Source organism: Schistocerca gregaria, chromosome 4, assembly GCF_023897955.1.
Source record: "Schistocerca gregaria isolate iqSchGreg1 chromosome 4, iqSchGreg1.2, whole genome shotgun sequence".
Taxonomy (NCBI): domain Eukaryota; kingdom Metazoa; phylum Arthropoda; class Insecta; order Orthoptera; family Acrididae; genus Schistocerca; species Schistocerca gregaria.
This window is the reverse complement of record NC_064923.1, coordinates 124,906,775-124,921,880: the sequence shown is the minus strand read 5'-3', so window position 1 is coordinate 124,921,880 and position 15,106 is coordinate 124,906,775.

Here is a 15,106-nt window from a genome sequence, read left to right as displayed (position 1 = left end):
CACACATAGAAAATGTGTTGAAATTTCATTCTGACATTGTATCATAGAAAATACTGTTATCACCCAATATTTTTCAGATCAGTTTCACCACCATTTTAGTGGGAAAAAGATATTGTATCGATATAAAATAAAGTCAGTCCCTAATAATGTATCTGAACTAGACACAACAGAAGTATAATACAAACTGCAGCACTATTTACCAGCTGGAACTATAGAATTCTTCAGCTATAATCAACTAGTAAATAATTCCACACTCATAAAAACACTATTTTAGGAAGGGATAAGAAAGGGGTTTTTATAATGATGTACCACTTAAACTGTGGTACGTAACATAAACATCTGCTTTGCTTTAGTGGAAAATGACCAAGTATAGTAACAGAGATGAAATGTCACTAAAAATGATGACATAGTTGATATATGGAAAGTAAAATTGTTTATTAAAACTCTTGAGTATGATCACCGTTTTCGAAAATTTGAAAGTGTTGCAAAATGAAATTATATTGTAAACACGACATACACTATGTGATCAAAAGTATCCGGACACTTGGCTGAAAATGACTCGTGGCGCCCTCCATCGGTAATGCTGGAATTCAATATCTTGTTGGCCCACCCTTAGCCTTGATGATCGCTTCCACTCTCGCAGGCATACGTTCAATCATGTGCAGGAAGGTTTCTTGGGGAATGGAAGCCCGTTCTTCACGGAGTGCTGTATTGAGAAGAGGTATCGATGTCGGTCGGTGAGGCCTGGCACGAAATCGGCGTTCCAAAACATCCCAAAGGTGTTATGTAGGATTGAGATCAGGACTCAGTGAAGTCCAGTCCATTAGAGGAATGTTATTGTCGTGTAACGAATCGGCTGCGGGCTGTGCACTATGAACAGGTGCTCGATAGTGTTGAAAGACGCAATCACGATCCCCGAATTGCTCTTCAACAGTGGGAAGCAAGAAGGTGCATAAAACATCAGTGTAGGCCTGTGCTGCGATAGTGCTAAGCAAAACAACAAGGGGTGCAACCTCCCTCCACGAGAAACACAACCACACCGCAACACCACCGCCTCCGAATTTTACTGTTGGCACTGCATACGCTGGCAGATGACTCTCACCTGCCATCAGATCACCGCATTGTGTACGGTGATCCGTCACTCCATACAACGTTCTTCCACTGTTCAATTGTCCAATATTTACTCTCCTTTACACAAAGCGAGGCGTCGTTTGGCATTTACCAGCGTGGTGGTGTGTGGCTTCTGAACAGCTACTCGACCATGAAATCCAAGTATTCTCACCCCTTGCCGAACTGTCATAGTACTTGCAGTGGATTCTGATGCAGTTTGGAATTCCTATGTGAAGGTCTGGATAGATGTCTGCATACTACACATTACGACCCTCTTCAACTATCGGCGGTCTCCGTCAGTAAACAGACGAGGTTGGCCTGTACGTTTTTGTACTGTACGTGTCCCTTCACGTTTCCACTGCACTATCACATCGGAAACTGCGAACCTAAGGATGTTTAGGAGTGTGGAAATCTCGCGTACAGACGTATGACACAAGTGACACCCAATCACCTGACCACGGTCGAAATCCGATGCTTTAGGGAACCTTCAGATCAAACACTTGGGCATTTAAAGTGTCTGTACTACTCATTAAGCCACACTCCACTTGTATATTGGCACAATTGATGAATTTTTCGAATACGTATCACTTGTTAATGGCCAAAGTTCGAGTGCTGCATCACACTTTGAAGGCATAAGGGTCTTTAGAAGTAGATGTGTCATTATTACTTATTAAAATATACATAACTTGGTTATTGGCAGACTTAAATAAATTATAGTTTAATAAACGATCGTAATTCGTTCTAAGTATATTAAATTCATCTAAATGTATGAAAATAGGCGGGAAAACACATATGCGAACTATTGCTAATCTTACAGCCTATTGTCAACTGAGAATCAGCAAACTAAAGCAAGTTGTTTCAATGTCAAAAATTCGTTAGACATAAAAGCCCATCAAACAAAAGTGACGCTGACTTCATCATGGAGTTTAAAACGTTCTCATCTTATGGTGTTACACACTGAAAAGTTCTTTTCACTTCATCTACAATACATATCAAATTATTGTTGCCTCTTTAAAGTAAGGGGGATTACAGAGAGACATAGAGAGAAAGAGAGAGAGAGAGAGAGAGAGAGAGAGAGAGAGAGAGAGAGAGAGAGAGACAGAGAGAGAATTTACACAGCTGTACAAATGAAAGAGATGATGTCTCGCAAAAACTGTATTCCTTTCATTCGCCCTGTAATATGTTGTATTATACTGTTGCTACCCGAAATTTTACAGAGGTTTGTAAATGAGATGATTCTGGATTGCTGATACACTTTTTCAGAAATTTTATGCAGTATTGGCAAGTTTCATAGAACCGTGCGGTTCTAGGAACATACAGTCTGGAGCCGAGCGACCGCTATGGTCGCAGGTTCGAATCCTGCCTCGGGCATGGACGTGTGCGATGTCCTTAGGTTAGTTAGTTTTAATTACACTCCTGGAAATTGAAATAAGAACACCGTGAATACTTTGTCCCAGCAAGGGGAGACTTTATTGACACATTCCTGGGGTCAGATACATCACATGATCACACTGACAGAACCACAGGCACATAGACACAGGCAACAGAACATGCACAATGTCGGCACTAGTACAGTGTATATCCACCTTTCGGAGCAATGCAGGCTGCTATTCTCCCATGGAGACGATCGTAGAGATGCTGGATGTAGTCCTGTGGAACGGCTTGCCATGCCATTTCCACCTGGTGCCTCAGTTGGACCAGCGTTCGTGCTGGACGTGCAGACCGCGTGAGACGACGCTTCTTCCAGTCCCAAATATGCTCAATGGGGGACAGATGCGGAGATATTGCTGGCCAGGGTAGTTGACTTACACCTTCTAGAGCACGTTGGGTGGCACGGGATACATGCGGACCTTCATTGTCCTGTTGGAACAGCAAGTTCCCTTGCCGGTCTAGGAATGGTAGAACGATGGGTTCGATGACGGTTTGGATGTACCGTACACTATTCAGTGTCCCCTCGACGATCACCAGCGGTGTACGGCCAGTGTAGGAGATCGCTCCCCACACCATGATGCCGGGTGTTGGCCCTGTGTGCCTCGGTCGTATGCAGTCCTAATTGTGGCGCTCACCTGCACGGCGCCAAACACGCATACGACCATCATTGGCACCAAGGCAGAAGCGACTCTAATCGCTGAAGACGACACGTCTCCATTCGTCCCTCCATTCACGCTTGTCGCGACACCACTGGAGGCGGGCTGCACGATGTTGGGGCGTGAGAGGAAGACGGCCTAACGGTGTGTGGGACCGTAGCCCAGCTTCATGGAGACGGTTGCGAATGGTCCTCGCCGATACCCCAGGAGCAACAGTGTCCCTAATTTGCTGGGAAGTGGCGGTGCGGTCCCCTACGGCACTGCGTAAGATCCTACGGTCTTGGCGTGCATCCGTGCGTCGCTGCGGTCCGGTCCCAGGTCGACGGGCACGTGCACCTTCCGCCGACCACTGGCGACAACATCGATGTACTGTGGAGACCTCACGCCCCACGTGTTGAGCAATTCGGCGGTACGTCCACCCGGCCTCCCGCATGCCCACTATACGCCCTCGCTCAAAGTCCGTCAACTGCACATACGGTTCACGTCCACGCTGTCGCGGCATGCTACCAGTGTTAAAGACTGAGATGGAGCTCCGTATGCCACGGCAAACTGGCTGCACAAATGCTGAACAGCTGGCGCCATTCGACGGCCAACACCGCGGTTCCTGGTGTGTCCGCTGTGCCGTGCGTGTGATCATTGCTTGTACAGCCCTCTCGCAGTGTCCGGAGCAAGTATGGTGGGTCTGACACACCGGTGTCAATGTGTTCTTTTTTCCATTTCCAGGAGTGTATATATGTGTGTGTATGTGTGTTGAACATAATATAGCACTATGATACTTGATAGCCGTGTTGCCTACGTGTATATTTTACCTTCTGAGGTCGATTAATGGCCGCCTTCTTACGTGGCTGAGGTTACGGCATGTCACCAGAGAAACTACGCAGCATGCTCTCAGTCCACAAATTTATTTATCTCTTTTTCACAATCCAGTGGCAACATATTGCCCGACATTGCGTAATGTTCGGTGTCACACATTGAGTACATCATATTAACTTAATTATCGTATCTGTTTACGAAGTGTGAAGTTTAAAAGGGAATGAAGACCAGAAACAGTTTGCAATGACATTAAACTGCCCCTCGTAAACTAAATAGGTGATTGGGAACATCCACACCCAACTGGTTTGAGACTTGCTAGAAAACAGGGACGGGAGGCCACTGAAAACTTATTGTAAGTGATCAACACTTAGAGAAAAACTGGCAGTTGGCTGTACACATAATTAAATGTTATTTGACACAAGTAAGTACACGAAGAGCTGTGATATCATTTGAATACTCTATAGTCGTCAGCTTAGTGGTCTTACTCACAGCCATTAAATATGTAAAAGTATCTACCTGGAGTGCTTTGTCACCCACAAAAATTAGCTGTAGTGAATGTAGGTACCAGGTTAAATTTTATGGGCAGCATCCTAGAAAACTGACATTCACCCATATTAGTGACAAAACCTCGTTCAGCAAATTCTTCAACATTTTCCAACGGTTCGTAATATTCAACAATTTCAAGAGAGAGTGTAGACCCAACGGAGAACTACATCGATTATGGAGGCTGTATTTAGTCATGATACTGTCTCAGAAATTCGTAACAAACTCCGGTGAATGATGCTGAGGTAGCACTCCAATATGAGTCAATAACTACGCCAAAGATGCAGTTTGAGTATTCTCCACAATGGTAAAATTACCAGCACTCGAACTCGAGACCACAACTACGGGGTGGACAAAATAAAACTGGCCCCAAAGATATTGACAATGATACATATGGCAATTACAATATGGCGGATGTAGAATTGACTCTTGTTATAAACATCACAGAAGAGGCTGGGAATTGCTATCGCTGACGTCGATGCAGCACTGTTCTCGATTCGGTAAGCTGTGAGACATCATTAGCAGTTTTGCCGGAGGATAGTAGCAATAATGTTTTGAATGTTCTGTTGCAGATCTTCCAGTACGAGAGATTGTTTTGAGAACAACTGACCCTTCATTTTTCCCTACAGGTAACAATCACAGGGAGAAAGATCAGGCGATCGATGTGGCCAGGAATTTTTCTATTTTCATTTCTGGTTGTCCTGTCGTTATCGAACGCCTGATGTATTCGTGAGAAGGTTGTCGAGGCGGTGCGTGCTGTTGCTCACGGTGTTCAGCATTTCTTGTTCATTAACAAGGAGAAGTTGTGCGTCAGTCTTACAAATATTTTTACGAGCCAGTCTATTTTTCCCATTCTGAACGTATAGACCATCTAAGAGGTTTCGGTCCTTGCCCACAACGGTAAAATAAGTAAAATTCGGCTTTACACACAGTAGTTGCAACAATCGTTTTCCTTCCACGCCAGCCGTGAACTGGAAAATAAGGCAAAAGAAAACGTCGCTGGTGCTTGTTCAGTGAAATTACTTTTCGCAAATGATGTGATGACCTGCAGATGTATGCAGTTTGGTGTGCGTTGTTTAGGGCAAACGTTTAATACTTTAAGGCGTTTGAGTACCTGCACTAACAATGATTTCATTATTGTACATGGCTGGAACAACAACAAAAAAAGGCTCGAAGCACTATGGGACTTAATATTTGAGGTCATCAGTCCCCTAGACTGAGAACTAATTAAAGCGATTTAACCTAAGGACATCACCCACATCCGTGCCCGAGGCGACCGTAGCGGCAGCGCAGTTCCGGACTGAAGCGCCTAGAACCGCTCGGCCACAACGACCGGCTGAACAACAGAGTGTCTCACATTATTAGCAACAGATACAGGTTGGTCCAGTCAGTTCAGGTGTACAGTCCACCCTACTGACGAAAGTTCATTGCAGACATCTGTGTTGTAAAGAATTTTAGACATTTTTGTAGGGCTCACTGTAATAATGAAACAGGCAATCGTAGTCGATCTGCAGGAGAGCGCTGGCATGAGTTTCGTAACTTAAACGGGCTCTCGCACTTTGTGCCTTGATAGTTATGTTATGGAAATTTAGATCATATGAAGACTGCATTTCCTTGTGCTTATTGCTTACCAGATATAATCGGGAATAAGTACCAGATGTTAATTAGTGTCTGGACTTCACAGTTCTAGAAAGTACTGTATTAGCAGATCCCATAGGAATTGTCAATTAATTACTCCTACATCATCCGTGAAATAGCCATAATTAGCTTTCTAACATGATAAGAAAATCCTTATAACAATAGACGGCAATCCCTGACATTACTATGAGCACATTAGCAATGTATTTAAACAAGGATGTGGGCTGTTATCTGAATTAATCACTTTGTATATTGACAATCTCATGTGAGTATATGGACTAGAATACTCCAAAAAATAATGATTGAAGGAATGGTTCAGTCAAGCATAAGAAAGGAAGGAATCTTCAAAAAATAATGTATGCATTTAACTCTCTGAGGATTATGTATTATGGAACTTAACATAAACAGATGAATGTTTGAATCATAACAGCATAAATAAACTAATCTAGGAAGGTATAGATGATTACAGTAGTACATCTATGGGGACTCTGGAACACACTCAACTCTAACCATCTGGTGGCAGTGATGAAGTTCATCACATGTCCCTGTCCCATGACCTCATTAGCCCTGCCACCTTTGTTATAAGTGACATCATCACTCCTACAAATGACTCTTACCAATGATGTCATTAAACCATATCCCCTTTCTCCTGTCCCACTACCTCCAGCCAGTCAGTTCACAAGATGCCTGATCTAGTCCAGTTCAGCTAGTGAGAAATTTAAAAACAAATCCCAGATGGTGGAGCTGGCACAGTCGTCCTCTCAACCACCTCCCCCACTACCTCCACACAGTCGCAGTGATGTATTTTAGGGATAATGAACATGAAACAGCCGCAGTGACAGTATCACCATGCCTAAACATATCCTCCATAATCCGTGTAATTCTCCTTTGGATCTACACTCTCTCTTCAGTTAACAGAAATTGTTAAATGTTCCAAACTGTTGGAAAATGTTGAAAAATTTTCTGAACAAGGTTTTGTAACTATTATGGGCGGATGTCAGTTCTCTAAGACGCTCCCCATAAAACTGAGCCTGGAATCTGCCGTCTATCGCGTATTCAAATGTTATCACATCTTTTCGTGTATTTGTTTGTGTCAAATAAAATTTATTTATGTTTACAGTCACATGCCAGTTTTAATATAAGTGTTGATCACCAGCAAGTCTTCCTGCATTTATTAACAATTGGTTGATGGCCTCACCTCCTTGTTTTCTAGTAAGTCTCAAACCAATTGTGTATGGATGTTTTCAATTACCTATTTAGTTTAGGAAGGCCACTTGAATGTCATTGCAAACTGTTTCTGGTCTTAAGTAAACACGGCCAATCTTATTCCCTTTTAAACTTCAGACTTCGTAAACAGATATAATGATTAAGTTAATATTAGGTACTCACTGAGTGATAATATTACGCAGTGTTGGGCAATATGTTGCCACTGGATTGTGAGAGAGACGGTAAATAAAGTTGTGGATAGGGAGTATCCTGCTTAGTGTCCCTGGTGACGTGGCATTGCCTCATCTACATAAGAAGGCGTCCATTGGTCGATCCGAGAAGCCAACATATACACGTATGCAACACGACTGACGTCTCTGATTGGTGCAAAACACAAGGAAGCACTTTTCTATCCCGTGTCAAGGTAACAGATTGGCACTCGGGAAGGGACGGCATAGGTGAGCTGTTGATTGTCGGGCGTAAATCCAGCTGATCCCGATAAGAATATGCCTTATCACTTAAATTGTGACATTGCTTACAGTTTGCTAAATGTAACTGTGATTGTTCTGTCGCGACTGTTGCAATATGCATACCCTGCAGGTGGATGATAGATGATTGTGTAAACGTGTTTTGTAAACTAGCAAAAACGAAATTACTAGAATTAAAAGCGACATCACTTCAAAAAGGTGCGCGCTACTATTCGACAACTAACTCCTTTTAGATTTCATATCATTCTACTCAGCTACAGCCTTTCATCCAGCTCCTGAGTCCAGCGAATCCGTAACCAGCGCTTCCAGTTTCCTGAAAGATGCAGGTCAGCGTATTTCAGGTACCTACTGCGAGAGACGCGGGGTGCACGTGTCTCCATCAGGAACCTCGACGAGTTCACACCATCTGTCACCAATAAGTTCCGTGAGCGGTCTTGTAGCGCAGTGCAGAGCATGGCATGCGTTCCTGGGGTGAAGGAATGATCAGGGACAGAACGGATGGCTGCTGACTGTAACATTGTAAAGTGAATAGAAAAAAAAATTCTCGGAACTATTTTCGTATTGAACAGTGACTGTGGAGTGGTCACAAACAGTGTAAGAGAGCGTGACAGCGTAGTGGTCGGTAACAGTGTAAAAGAGCCTGTTATGAAAAGCGATGAATAAACAAGCTGGGATGAATAGGAGATTGAGGGAATTTTCTTCACGGAAAGACGCGACTCATCGGACAGTTCCGCAGTGCTTAGCGGGGCGCGGACACATAGGACGCGGCGGAAGGACCCAGCCGGCGGGCAGTGGAGCCAACCAGCGAGGCGGTGGCAGCGGGCACGGCCCAGCGGCGCATGGGTAGAGTCGTGGTGCGAGCTACAAAGATCCAAAGACAAAAATAAATATTGTCTTACGTCTGACGATCAGTACTCAAGGGTTATGTAAATGCCGCCGTTTTTCTAACAGAGGCTGCATTCTCCCGGTAGCCTAATGGCTCTGAGCACTATGGGACTCAACTGCCGTGGTCATAAGTCCCCTAGAACTTAGAACTACTTAAACCTAACTAATCTAAGGACATCACATACATCCATGCCCGAGGCAGGATTCGAACCTGCGACCGTAGCAGTCGCACGGTTCCGGACTGCGCGCCTAGAACCGCGCGACCATCGCGGCCTCTCCCGGTAGCATTTAATAAGTAATTTGCAGGCGTATTTCCCGAACAGTGGGATGATAAGAAAAATGTAATTAGCAGATTGGACGGAGGCGCATTCGCATGGGAATGCGAACTAGGTTGCGGTGTGAGACCTATGATCAGTCCACGAAAGCGTTTGCTAATCAGTGTGGGTCAAGCAGTGCTCAAACCGGCGTCAGAATAGATTTATCTGATAGTCGAAATTTCAACAGCAGTGGTTGTTAGAGTTACAACAAGTTCTTTCAAATATATTTAGAAAAGAATTTCTATCTGGACGATGCACTTAAACAACCGGACCTAATTAAAATCGTAATGCGTAATCTGACAGTGTAAGTTCAGGAGAAGCTAATTGTTTTAGCCAAATGTGACTTCGGCACAATTCATAAATTTAGGTATTACCTTGCAGGACAGAAAATTTACGTTTACACATATTACAGGGCACTGGTCAACCGAAACGAAACAAGTAAGAGGTTTCGGAAGGGATTCCGAAAGGTGACAGTCAGTGAAAGAAATCTCAGTTACATAGATCAGAACCGACAGTAATGCAATTTACAATCTATTTGGGAAGACGTGTATAAAACCTTGGAGTGATGAATCATAAAATCTTAATATGTTAGAAATTAATGATTGTAACAAGATATGTTAAAAAAAGAGCATGGAGAAAACAAAGAAAACAAAACAGGTAGGTACTAACAATGATATAAAGATAAAAGAAGATGAGCGTTCAGTGGTTCATTGTACATTAATTAGTTCAATAAGATTGGCAACAGAGAGGAAAAACAATGGGAATAGGGTTGTGGAATCTGACCAAAGCATAACAACGTTAGAGAAACGAAATGAACACGATATTTAAGGGTATACGGAATGCCCTATGCTTACAATGTTAAATTGAGCTAAAAGTTGGGAACATTTTCTCATTTGTTATTTGGACGATACTCTTGATTTTTTCACAGAACTCAGAGATATGTTCTGCTTTTATGCTGAATTATCAATTTTGAAAAAATAATGTATAGTTTTTCAGATATTTTATTTTTTGTAAATGTTAAAAAAGTTATACATTTTAACAAGTATTTTAAAATTACATCCATTAATACAAAATAATTCCACATACCTTTTAATTCAGGTATATTAGAAGGTCTTAAGGAACAACTATAGAAAATTTCATCTTTCTACTATAAATAGGCCCTGAGAAAATGTACCTTATACACAAAAAACTAAAGTTACGGGAAATTAGCTTCAAAGTGTTTGCTTCAGTACAAATCTGCTCCATAGCTTGTATCATCAAAATCGTCCAACAGCTTCCTCTTGATGGCTCTGCTATGCTGTCTAGCCATCTTTGAATATACTTTTATAGCATTATCTGAAGACCTGAGCCGTTCCTTGTCCAAACAATGCTTAGCTGCGGCAGTTGGTAGTCCTACACAGAGCCCCAACTTCTGCAGAACTTTGCATTTGTTATATTGCCCAGATTGAATGATGAAACAGCATCATAAACGCCAAAGTGAAGTGTGTTTATACCCACAAGCACAGTTTTAGGTAGTCTATTCCATATCACGTGGTTGACGCACTCATTTGGATTTTGAGCCCAGCCATGAAGACATTTCTTTAGTAGACTAATATCTGCGAGGTCTCGGAATATTGGTTTTATTTCATCCATTATGGCAGGTGGAAGGTGATGAGGGTGACTGTATTGTTTCTTAGTTACCTTGCCTCTGTTGTACTTGCACCAACTATCATCTTCTTTTGGACATAGTCCATGTTGGGGATTCTCATTGTTTGAAGCTATATGAAAAAAAACAGAGCCCAGACTTCTCTTCTCATTAATTCTGCATCTGCTGTATTCTGTCTTATTGCTGGACCATAACACTTCTGAATATGATCTATTGTAGCATCTTTCAGTCTATTTTTCCCATCTAAAGGTTTTCCAACGCTCAATTTCTTGCCTTTCATGCTAGCCTTGAGCCGTCGAAGTCTTGATCCCATCCTTTTCTGAACATGGCCAACACACTCTAGTTTGGAAATTTTCACATCGTTATCATAGGGTCTCAGTTCCTCAATTTCTTTGAAAGCCTTTGAGTCACCATCTCCAAGATAATTTATGTATCTAACGTTGTACCATTTTACTGAGCGTTGATAAATACTTATTACACCAGCAACTTCCATACCACCACTTGACCCATAGTAATTTGCCATGCCCTCCTCTTCATGTTTATTTTTCATTTTCTCCTTGCATCTGCAATGCTTGGAAAGTATTTCCACATCAACTACCTTACCAGTGTCCACACTTGTAGCTGTTACTACACCATTCAGAGATGTGTGGCCTCTCTTCTGCCAGCTTCCATCAAAAGCTATGGACAAGTCTCTGCTATTACTATTATCAACAACTGCTTCCTCAACAGCATCTTTCACGTTTTTCTGTGCCACACCTTCTACAGCAGAGCCTATTGCAATTATGTGTTTGTTAAATTTTGAGGGTGGAGGAGGGAGGTTCATCACACCACACAACATGGCACCTGCAGCCCTGCCCATTCCTATACACCGTAATCCATAAACCAGTCTAATGTTTATATCGTATAGTTTACCTGTATCTGCAATAACATGTGAGGAATTGAAGACAGTAACACTGTGTTTGCAATAACTGCACATCAGCTCTAATTGACAAACACGTCCAACATGTAAGTTTGTTTTCAATGAAACACCACATTTTACACATTGTTTGCAGCACACATTGTTCTCCAAAACGTCTGATAATAAAGAGACGTTAATTACCTCATATTTTGTAGTCCCAGAATTTAGTTTCTTGTATTCTTCTTCTATTCTAGCTAGTTTTCTTCTTGAAGCATTTTCCTGTGTAGTGGCAACAGCATCACTCAATGTATCACTACCAGTGTTGAGGTTAGTCGCTACTGGGGCATCAGATACTGATGAAGATGAATCAGACAAGTTTTTAGTACACTTTACTTTCTTGCGCCAATGTACACGCTTTCTAAATACCTTCAGACTAGGTCTTGGCATGTTGAAGGAAAGAAAACTCAATGACTTCTCCACACACGACTTTCACAATAATGACATGAATGTACTCGCAAAGGAAACAATACAAATGGTGCAGAATCTATTGTCAACTGTCTAGCAGTGTAGTCAATAGAAAAGCTAACTGTCTTGTGCTCCATTATATCTCTTGCAAGGCTGTCTATATCAGGTATATTTCGCGTCTCATATACAAGGTGCGGAACATCGTGTGTCGAAATTAGTTCTATTCACGTCATCCAAATATTTTATACATGGTATTAAACGGGAGAGTCTAAATTTTTCGAAAATGCCTTTACCCAAAAATCGATTTTTTCATCCAAAAACTCATTCCGAATACCCTTAACTCAAGTAATTAGAAAAAATACTATAATAACAACAGAGATAGAGGTCAAGAATTATACGATTGATACGAACAACGTTAGAGGACTCACAGTTCTTTTGTGAATATTTAATTGGGGAGTACATTTCCTCGAGCTAAAATTATGTTCTTCCTTACTTAGTTTTTTGCACTTTTGTCTACTCTTCGACAATCTATAAATCTATAAAATACACTCTGTAACTAATGAATGGAAGGCCAGGAGAACAAACTCAGAGAACTCACGACTCTAAAACACTTTGTAACTGTCGAAAGTAAGTGAATCAAAAGAAGAAACAGTAAAAATAAGGCGAGGCACATTAAAAATACGATAGGAAATGACAAGACACACGCACATGAGATAAATCAAACTTCGAAGGTCAGTAGCAGATCAATAGCAACGAACCAAAATAATAATTAATGAATGTTAACGATAGGAAAAGCACTTGGTACCTGGAGAAGAATAAACACAAAACACCGCACAAACAACAAAGAGAAAGAAAGTATTAGGATATATATATATATATATATATATATATATATATATATATATATATATATAAAAGCTACATACACACTCAAATGACACTTAAGATGAAATATCAGGTAAGAGAAGAATTATAAGAAGGTATATATATATATAAAAGCTACATACACACTCAAATGACACTTAAGATGAAATATCAGGTAAGAGAAGAATTATAAGAAGGTATAAAGTTATCAGAGGGACAAATAAGAGAGGTTCTGATGTAAAACTGGCTGAAACTAATTGTTAAAATTATTAAAATAAGGAAAAGTGAGAGAGTAACAAGGTAGAGAAAAGAGGAAGAGTGAACGTAAAATGTAGATAACCAGTGTTGGCCACATTAACCTACGTAAATAAATATGGGACAGGTAACCAGGTAATGTACTGCCCAATAATAAGAAACAGGGAAATAAGAATTTATTATTCTGGTAACCATAGAAGGTGCTAACCACTTGTAACGATACCGGTAACAGAATATGCTTTTTGTATAATAATTAGGACGCTGAAGCTGAGAAATACGAAGCAGAAAGTAGCAAATAAATCTGGAAAATACGTGTAACGTAATGCATCATAACAATCGAATAATGAAAGAAAAAGTATAGGCATGTATATAAGGCACGACTACAAAATTGAAAAAAAAAAAAACAAATTAGCAATTAAAAAAAAAAGAAGTACAAACTTGGTATAATAGGAAGTAACTTCTTCCAGACCGAGGAAGAACGTGTGCATTTAGTATTAAAACTAGCTCAGAGAAGAATCATGTATCGTTAGCATACGATGCCCTGGTACCAAATAGAGCAAACCATTGTTAGATACAAGTATTGTTAGAAACAAATATACGCGGAGCGGTGGAGATCGTCTGAGCGTCGGGGAGACCCGGCCAGGTGAGCGGGTTACTCAGAGCTTGCCTGGTCGTCGAGAAGCAGGTAGCATCGGGAGGTCTGTCCTATCCCTTGCGACCTAGAAGGAACAAAAAACCGAGTATAGGTCAGTGGCGCACACGAAAGGATTAACAGACTGGAGGGTCAATGACACGAAAACACGAATGTACAAAAATACACTTCTGGAAATTGAAATAAGAACACCGTGAATTCATTGTCCTAGGAAGGGGAAACTTTATTGACGCATTCCTGGGGTCAGATACATCACATGATCACACTGACAGAACCACAGGAACATAGACACAGGCAACAGAGCATGCACAATGTCGGCACTAGTACAGTGTATATCCACCTTTCGCAGCAATGCAGGCTGCTATTCTCCCATGGAGACGATCGTAGAGATGCTGGATGTAGTCCTGTGGAACGGCTTGCCATGCCATTTCCATCTGGCGCCTCAGTTGGACCAGCGTTCGTGCTGGACGTGCAGACCGCGTGAGACGACGCTTCATCCAGTCCCAAACATGCTCAATGGGGGACAGATCCGGAGATCCTGCTGGCCAGGGTAATTGACTTACACCTTCTAGAGCACGTTGGGTGGCACGGGATACATGCGGACGTGCATTGTCCTGTTGGAACAGCAAGTTCCCTTGCCGGTCTAGGAATGGTAGAACGATGGGTTCGATGACGGTTTGGATGTACCGTGCACTATTCAGTGTCCCCTCGACGATCACCAGAGGTGTACGGCCAGTGTAGGAGATCGCTCCCCACACCATGATGCCGGGTGTTGGCCCTGTGTGCCTCGGTCGTATGCAGTCCTGATTGTGGCGCTCACCTGCACGGCGCCAAACACGCATACGACCATCATTGGCACCAAGGCAGAAGCGACTCTCATCGCTGAAGACGACACGTCTCCATTCGTCCCTCCATTCACGCCTGTCGCGACACCACTGGAGGCAGGCTGCACGATGTTGGGGCGTGAGCAGAAGACGGCCTAACGGTGTGTGGGACCGTAGCCCAGCTTCATGGAGACAGTTGCGAATGGTCCTCGCCGATACCCCAGGAGCAACAGTGTCCCTAATTTGCTGGGAAGTGGCGGTGCGGTCCCCTACGGCACTGCGTAGGATCCTACGGTCTTGGCGTGCATCCGTGCGTCGCTGCGGTCCGGTCCCAGGTAGACGGGCACGTGCACCTTCCACCGACCACTGGCGACAACATCGATGTACTGTGGAGACCTCACGCCCCACATATTGAG